Raw genomic sequence first — 10,050 nt, 5'->3', positions numbered from 1 at the left:
ACACACACACACAACGTATCGAAGGCGCAGGTGAGACGATGTGGCTAGACGGCTGGTTGTTTAGACAACAATATCAAAATATACACGCCCTTTAGCTGACGCTTTTATCCACTTTAAGTGACTTACACTGCAGCGAGTGCATACATTTTCCCAGTATATATGGTCCCAGCGGGAATCGAACCCACAACCTAAGCGTTAGCGTTAGCGCCACGCTCTACCCGCTACCCACTGAGCCCCTGAGGGACCGCAGCAGAACAGAAGCCGTGAGGGCCAGAGAGGCCACTCTCCTATCGACGTCAACACGGCCGAGGGGTGCAGGAAGCTACGCGCCGCTGATAGGGCTTATGTACTACGGGGGCCCGGGTCGCTCCTGAGGTGTGTCTCCCAGCTTATCTGACTGGATTTGCTTTCCTTGGACTCGCGCCAACCGCCGAGGCAGCGGTGTTGTTTTATCAGTTCGGTGTGTGCTCTCTCTCCTCTCCTCTCCTCTCCCAATCACCATCGCTGCTACTATCCACAATCAGGAGAAGACGTTTGTTTACGTCTCGCGGTCGAGCAGGGGGGGGGGGGGCGACGCGGCGGCCATCTCGCTGGGGAAGTTCTGGTGAGATGTTTGTCTTGGAAGGTGTACAGCCGGGCGGGGAGGGTGGGTGGGTGGGAGGGAGGCGGGGTGAGGGTGGAGCCCGGAGAGAATTTTATTAATTTTGTTTTCATCCCGTCGTCGTGGTGATTTTCCGATAGGATGTTTACATAGGTATGTGCTACAGACGGGGGGAGGAGCAGGGCGTTGGACTGAGCCAATCACATTGATGAATGGGGGTTTTGAGTGTCTGCCCTAATGTGTCTGATTGGCTCAGAGAGAGAGAGAGAGGTCACACAAAGAGGTCACAAGGAAAGGAAGTTCAGACCCAGGGGGCTCGGAGGTATATTCAAATGTTGGTAGAGCACGGCGCTAACAACGCTTAGGTTGTGGGTTCGATTCCTGCCGGCACCATAAAAAAGTCGCTTTGGATAAAAGCGTCAGCTAAATGGCTGTCTATTATTATATTCAGTAAGGTGAAATGCTCACGACGTCGCAGATATAAATGTATTTAACACCCTGACAACTCGCCGTTTTAAACCACAGACAGACACTCATACCTTACCAACCTGCTGGGATGTAGAATAGGAAGCCATCAGTCGAGACTGGGGGAGGTAGGAATCGGTGGACGGACTCGTTGTAATACACGGAACGGAATCAGGAATGGTATTGAAAAAAAAACACGTCTTTGATACTATTTCCCATTCCATTTCCTATTCCGTTCCATGCATTACACTGAGCCCGTCCTCCGATGTCTACCTCCACCAGCCTCCCCTGATCCCCACTGAAGCTCTCTGGAGTCTTACGTCACACGTCACACGCAGCATGGCAAAAAGGTTCCGGGTCTAAATTTGGTTCCTGGTTAAGAAGGGTAGCTAAAGAAGCGACCCGAACCGAGCCGACCCGACCCGGGCCGACAAATGGAAAAGCGCCAAAGAAGCAGGCCAGCCCGGGTCGACCCGGGCTGGCACGATAGTGGAAAAGGGGCTATACACTGTAACAGCCATGTGTGGTACAGTCAGTACTCAAGTTGTAAAAGAAAATCAGGGGGGATGGTGGATTTTATCATATGGGGACAATTTTAGCATCCCCACAGCGTCAGTGACTTCAGTGTCAGTGACTTGGTAAAAATGTCTTTGCATGTATGCGTGCCCCCTCGCCCACCCCACAGTATTTTACTCAATATGCGCAAAACTAAATGTTGAAATAGCAGTAATACGACCTTCATTGATACAATTACATAAGGGATGGAAAGGGGGGATGGCAGTTTTAGAACACACTCATTGGGACACACTCATCAGTGTGATTGACTAGGGTTTGAACCCGCGTTGTCATAGAGCCACAACGCCGTGATTAGAATGCTGAACTGAAGCCTGGGCATTGGCTACAGGAGCTAAGCTAAGGCCATCTGTTCACGGCCAATAGAATGCTTCACTGAACTATCTCAGTTGCATACTGGGACAGTATATGAACACAACAGTGGCGGGTGGAATGGTATCATTTGACACCATTCCTCATTCTGTTACGTGCGTTAAAATGAGCCCGTCCTCTGATTTCTACCTCCACCAGCCTCCCCTGATATACAAACACCTTACTTGCCCTAACAGAAAGTGGTTGCACAGTAGTGTTTTACAGCAAAGATGTAATCACTCATAATAAAACCATATCTGTACAAGAAAAGAGAAAAGTACCTAATGAACCTATCTAATGAGCTACTGTAACTTATCTCACCTATCTAATCAACTTTATTCCATGTTGCTTACTGTCCATGTGTAATTACATTGTAATAAGAGTAATGTAATAACAATAATGTAATTATACAATGTTCACCCAACTAATTAAAACTGCATATGATTACATGGTGTAGTAGGGTAACTTTGATATGATCTGGGTTCCAAAAGGGAATGTTACAAGGTCATTTTATTGCCACACAATCAAGGTTGTCGAAATTAGTTTTATAGCAGTATAGCACCAGGGGAGGCTGGTGAAGGTAGGAATTGCATGACGGACTCAGTGTAACGCATGTTTGATACCATTCCTCATTCCATTCCATGCTTTGCAATGAGCCCCGTCCTCCGATTTCTACCTCCACCAGCCTCCCCTGGGTGAGTGAACAAACACACTACGGGCCGTGCAGGTGCCAATGTGGGGCGATAAGGTTGGTTGACAGCCAGATAACTTTTCAGCCTTATCAGAGATGCTTCCTCCCAGATAAGACAGAGCTAATGTGGTAGAGAGTGGTCCGGACCAATATGGCTGCCCACACGTTGTCTTGTCTGATGTCATCCAAAATGGCTGCCAACACCTCGTCTCAGTGTGTGTGTGTGTGTGTGTGTGTGTGTGTGTGTGTGTGGTCGAGAACCATGCTACTGGTGTGTGGGTGTGTGTGTGTGTGTCACATCCTGTGGTCTAGAACCCTGCTACTGGTGTGTGTATGTGTGTGTGTGTGTGTGTGTGTCACATCCTGTGGTCTAGAACCAGGCTACTGGTGAGCCAGAATAGTCACCTCCATCAGCACCTCATTCGCCACCTGGGCCGCACAGGAAATTACCTCATCCAACATAACACCCCCATATGGGCGTCCATATCCGAAGGAACAGAAAACTATGTTTTCTTTGCCCTAAACTCCTACGATGTACAAGAAACGTCCATAATACTACTTGTATGTGATTATCTTTAGGGCCAGGAGTGTTTCCTTTCCAGGTGAAAAAAACTTGGCCCAGAGATTCTCCTATTCAGGGCCGCTGAACGTGACCCAGTGAAAAACCCCTGATCCATAATTACATTACCCACAAAAAGCAACAGGAAGTTCAAACAAAGAACCCACACGTTGAGACACATGAGACTTCACCTCCCAGCCCACTCTAGCGTGTCTCGCCCCTCCTGTCTTGTTTGTTTCCTGGTCTGGAGAGGTTCCTCCTTAATGTAATATCTGCGCCTCCTCCGCAGTCGGCAGGGGAATCTCTCTCTCTCTCTCTGTCTCTCTCTCTCTCTCTGTCTGTCTGTCTCTCTCTCTCTCTCTCTCTCTCTCTCTCTCTCTCTCTCTCTCTCTCTCTCTCCTAGCAGCCTATCACGTTCCACGCACTCCTAACCTATCGCATTCCCAGCTTTTCGGGAAAAAGACAAGAGCCAGTTCCAGGAATGTGGTAATGGCCTAGGCGGGGAGGGTCATGTGACTACCTAAAAGCTTCTGAGCGCGCTCAGACGGTCCCGGGGAAAAGGCGGCGGCGGCGGAGGCGGCGGTGGGTAGGGGAAGAGAGATCCGAAGGATCCGATGACAAGAGCGCTTAGAGGCTTTGGCCCTGCGACAATCCGCACTTCAGCAGAACGGGCCGGCGGTTTATCAGAACCACCCGGGTCGAGGTGTCGGGATGTGGCCTGTCCACTCTCTGACAGGGACACGACACACACACTTAGCCCAGGCTTGACAGACCCTTTGAAAGTGTCTCACGAGTCACGTTAGGACAGATGGCTAAAGCCGGGTGTAGGGTGCCCAGTGCCACGGACTCAAGGGGTTACGAGGGGGTCATGATCAAATCCAACTGTTTTATTTTTCGAGATTTGAGGTTGAGAATGAGGTTGGAATCTACAGACAGACATGTTCAGATCAGCGGCGTAGTGTAGAGCAGTGGTTCCCAACCTTTTTTGTCTTGTGTACCCCTTGAGCTGTTTTGCCATGCCAGAAGTACCCCCTCACTCATGCGTGTTGATTATTTCCCAAAAAAATCAATTAAACTCTAACTTGCAAATATAACATTTATTACTGACACACAGAGAGCAAAACCTCTTCTCATGTCTCCAAAACTCTAAACACATTTTCTGCTTTACACACATTTTGCTATTCAAAATGGCACTTTTTAAATGCACTGAACACGGTTTTCTGCACACAACAATCTGACATAAAGTCACATGTTTGCCATTTCAAAACATTGCCATTCAAAATTAGACTACATGAGCTAATTGGCCAATACATGTGCCACCTGGCCACCTCAATGGTTAATTGTTACCACATGCCCACTAGGGGTGTAACGATACATCGATTCACATCGATGCATCGATTCATTGACTAACGATCTGATTACATCGATGCAATGTAAAAACATCGATCTATATCGTCATCTTATGCGCGCAGAGAGAGAGAGAGACTTGAAAAAGATACGAATGTTTTTCATTTTTGATGAGAGACAGTAAGTCTCTCTGAACCAGGAAAGGTAACATACTCGCGTTCGCAATGTGTGACTCGCATTCTCCGTGTGTGACTGTCTACCGGCTCGGCTCCACTTCTCGGCTCCTCCTCCTCTCGCGTTCGGCAATCTCCGGTGATCTTCGGAAATGTTCGGCTTGTGTGAGTGCGTCTAATGAGAGTGCGTCTAACGGGAGTCTAATGGCCGAATACATTGACCGTTTTGGACACCAAATATATTTTTTAACATCTACTCTTCGAGGCGAATCCATTCAGACCAATATCAGACCTGCTGGACGTGTGTGACACGTGTGTGGACGTGTGTGTGTGTGTGTGTGTGTGTGTGCGTGTGTGACTGGATGTCTCTCTGAACCTGTGTGTGTGTGTGTGTGTATGTTAATGAGCTGTATGTTAATTACCACTTATTACAATTGATAATTGTGTTAGATTGGCATATGATATCGCGTCATATCGATCATATCGTCATATCGATCTTGAATCGAATCGAATCGAAATCGTATCGTGACTGACATTGTGATATCGTCAAACATTGTATCGTCATACAAACAAATCGATATAATATCGTATCGTGATGAAGCTGGTGATTTACACCCCTAATGCCCACACACTCACTGAAAATAGAAAAATAAATAATAAATAATAATGAATTTGATTTGATATCTGTTTCTTTTCCCTTTCTCCTGCTCCTCTTTGGCTTCTGTCTGAGGTGCAGTGATGTCATAATTTTCTCATCCCAGAGTCTTGACTGATGGGGAGAGGAAACAGACAAGATGAGACAGGATAAAACGTATCACACACACACACACACACACACACACACACACACACACACACACACACACACACACACTTAAACTTCTTATCTAACTCTACTGATTATTAATGAAATCATTTGAACCACTCCCCTTTAATACATAGATATTTACACCATTGTGAAAAATAGACTCACCCAGTAGCAGTTGCAATTCTTTTTTTCATCAGTTGAGCTTTAATGAGACACTTGAGGTTGCTTCTCTTTTATAAGCTTTGACAGTTCTGGAGGCAGTGTGGCAACAGCAGTCACCAGGCTGCTCTCCACACTCAGTCTGTTCCTGGGCTTGGTTTTGATGTGGGTCAAAGCTGAGAAGGTCACTTCACACATATATGTAGATCCAAAAGGCAAAAGTTCATTCAATGCACACTTTCCCAGCACTGGATATTCCTTTTCAACATCACACCAAAACTCTGTCAATGACTTGTCAGCATGTGCCATCTTCAACCCACGATCAGAGGACATGTCCATCAGATTTTCCTGCAGGCTTGCAGGAAGGCTGCTGCTGCTCCTGTCATTCACTCTGAATGGGTTCCTCACCCAGTCCAGTTTTTCTGACTTTGTTTCAATGTCATGAAAGTACTGGTTGAAGTCAGTGTCAAGTTTGGACAGATGTGCTTTAACTATTTTCACCACAGGACCTCTGTCAGCATCAGTGGTGGCGAGATGGCCATCAAGCAGTGGGAAACAGCTCACATCTCCATCCTTACATTTCCTCTCCCATAATTTAACCTTCTTTATGAATCCATTCACTTTGTCATACATGTTAAGGATGTGTGAGTACTTGCCCTGAAGTGAAAGGTTGAGCTCATTCAGCTTAGTGAAGACATCAGCAAGATATGCCAGCTGCGCAACCCACACTGCATCCTCAAACAGGGCTGCAAGAGGGTGGTCGTTTTCTGTCAGGAAAGCAAACACCTCGATGCGCAATTCATAGAGCCGCAGCAGCGTTTTGCCACGAGACAGCCAGCGAACGTCTGTGTGAAGCAGTAGCTGCTCATGCTCTGACCCGCTGCCATGACAAAGAGTTTGAAACAGTCTGTGGTTCATTGGCCGGGACTGAATGAAGTTAATCACCTTAACTGCGTCATCCATAACTGCACTTAACTCGGGGCTCATCCTTTTGCTGGCGAGTGCCTCCCGGTGAATAATACAGTGCATCCACTTAATTTCGGGGTTCACCTTCATCACACGCCCAAGCAGCCCACGCACCTTACCCGTCATTGCTGCCGCTCCATCGGTATAGATGTGACTGCAGGATTTCCACTCCAGATCGTTGTCTTTGAAGAAATACTCCAGATCGTTGTCTTAATCAGAAATATTTCCTCGCCAGTTGTCTTTCCTGGCAGCGTCTTGCAAAACAAGATATGCTCATTTATGTCCGACTCTTCTTTATAACGCACAAAAGCCAGCAGCTGAGCCTCCCCACTAACGTCGGTCATTTCATCTAATTGCAAAGCGAACTGACCTGCTTGCTTCATTTTATCCACCACTTGTCCGACAATATTTATGGACATATCATCAATCCGACGGGAGACGGTATTGTTAGACAATGGTACCAACTTGAGCGTGTCAGCTGCTTTCTTGTCCAGCATAGTTTGAGCCAAAATCATAGCGGCAGGCAAAATCAGATCTTCGGCGATTGAATGTGGGGTTTTTTACTTAGCCACTAGTAATGAAACAGCATAGGACGCCTCCAGTGCTTTGCTTGACACACTTGCCGCTTTTTTCAGTGTAGCCTGACTTGACTTGAACTCTGACAGTTTTCGCTTGAAAAAGTCGTCAGTTTTACCAACAGTTGCTAGGTGTTTGGTGCTCTGGTGTCGCTGTAAATGGGCTGGCTTCATTGAATTATTAGCCAGGACTTCGCCGCAGAAAAAGCACTGTGGCTGTGGTGGATCAGCCGATGTACATGTAAATCCCCACAAAACATATGTTTCCAAATAATAGCGGGGTCCTTTTTTTCTTTTTTTCTCTGATCTGACCGTCTGATCTTCCTCTGATCTGACCGTCTGATCTGCCTCTGATCTGACCGTTACTGTAGCTGGTCGTTTTAGCCATCTGTCCATCTTTGCGGTATACTGACAGGCCTAGCTGACGTGCGCGCGTAAATGAACGTAAATGAACGTGATTTAAATGTGACGTGACTACCGCTTGTGTTACAGTCATTACCTGTCGGGGAGGAACTTAAGTTGCAGCGTACCATTTTAACAACAGGTTTATGAAACGACTATATTTAATTATTTTTTGGGAAAGGGAAATAAATTATAATTCCAAATCTTTCCACGTACCCCCTGCAATCCCCTCACGTACCCCTAGGGGTCCGCGTACCCCCGGTTGGGAACCATTGGTGTAGAGTACCATGATCGCTTGAGTCAGCAGCTTGTTACTCAAGGGCTTGAGAGCATAAGTACTGTAATATTACTCGATAATATATATATATATATATATATATATATATATATATATATATGTTACGGTACATGTGGGAATACGCTTTATGTCGGCATCTCTGGGGACAATGGCAGCATAAAACGTCGACTTGGTACATGCTGGCATGTCTAACCCTAATCCTAACCCTAACCCTAACAATAACCCTAGTTTTCCCAGATGTACCGTATTCCCACATATACCGTAAGATATATATATATATATATATTTAAGATATATACAAAATATACAGTATATAGAGATTTGTATCCTTTATTCATCTAGGTATGTCCCATTGAGATATGCAGAGAGGCCTGGGCAAGATGATCCTAAACGGACACATACACAGCATTTCTCATTTCCTATTTTGGGGTGAAGGGGAGTTCTGTTACTTCTCTGAGAACAGCTGAAACAGCCTTGTCAGTAGTGATACCACAGAGTAGAGAGCTGTCCGACAGCATTCATAGGTAGCATAGACAATAACAACTGTATGGTTGAGGACAGCATTGAGGTAGCACAGACAATAACAACTGTATATCCTGGGACAGCATTGAGGTAGCATAGACAACAACACTGTATGGTTGAGGACAGCATTGATGTAGCACAGACAATAACACTGTATGTATTGGGACAGCATTGAGGTAGCATAGACAATAACCCTGTATGTCTTGGGACAGCATTGAGGTAGTATAGATAACACTGTATGTCTTGGGACAACATTGAGGTAGCATGGACAATAACAACTGTATGTCTTGGGACAGCAGAGAGGCTGGTTTTGATAGACAATAACCCTGTATGTCTTGGGACAGCATTGAGGTAGCATAGACAATAACCCTGTATGTCTTGGGACAGCATTGAGGTAGCACAGACAATAAAAACTGTATGTCTTGGGACAGCATTGAGGTAGTATAGATAACACTGTATGTCTTGGGACAACATTGAGGTAGCATGGACAATAACAACTGTATGTCTTGGGACAGCAGAGAGGCTGGTTTTGATAGACAATAACCCTGTATGTCTTGGGACAGCATTGAGGTAGCATAGACAATAAAACCAGTATGTCTTGGGACAGCAGAGAGGCTGGTTTTGATAGACAATAACCCTGTATGGTTGGGGACAGCTTTGAGGTAGAATAGACAATAACCCTGTATGTCTTGGGACAGCATTGAGGTAGCATAGACAATAACCATATATGTCTTGGGACAGCATTGAGGTAGCATAGACAATAAAACCAGTATGTCTTGGGACAGCAGAGAGGCTGGTTTTGATAGACAATAACCCTGTATGCATGTGGACAGCGGTTGACTAATCACCCCTGAAGAATACCTTTCTCTGAAGTATCGACATGCTCCCTGACAGGCGGCTTTATGAGATGATGAACGACCTGTCAAGACAGCAACACGTTCTCTCTTTAGGAAATACAATGTTTTCAACGCGCCACCGATCCGTTCGCTAGATTTGAGTTAATGTAAGCCGCGGTTGTTGATCGCTTGAAATAATGAAGGAAGTAGTTGATTGCTGAATAAACTATGGGCCGGTTAAGGCGATTAATCCTGGACTAAAAAGCCCATCTCTTCAGATTACACCTTAACTGCTCCTCCTGAGACATGTACTACCCCCCAGCACTGCGTCTCGACACCCACTGTTTCCCTTTACTGTGTCCCCCAAGACTTCGACTGCCCCCCTTGTACTGTTTCTCTGTTCTCCAGTGTCTATATACAGTATATACAAAAAAAATCATTTTATCACTGCCTGAGCTAGATTACTCTTCTTGCTACGACTAGTGGATTGATGATTCACTTGCTTAGTCAAATGTATTGATTGTAAGTCGCTTTGGAATAAGGTGTCTGCTAAATGCCAAAAATGCAAATGTAAATAAAAGGCTCTGTCTGGGTAGAGGGTATGGAGGAAGGATTCTCTCGTTTGTGAAAAACCAGGAAGTAGTTCCCACAGTAAATCAACTATTTAGGTGACATCATGGTGTCAAGCCACACAGAACAGTGTGAAGTTTATGTTCATCTAGGG

The sequence above is a fragment of the Nansenia antarctica genome (assembly GCF_963989245.1).
Source record: "Nansenia antarctica genome assembly, chromosome: 2".
NCBI lineage: Eukaryota > Metazoa > Chordata > Actinopteri > Argentiniformes > Microstomatidae > Nansenia > Nansenia antarctica.
This window is presented reverse-complemented; position numbering follows the sequence as displayed.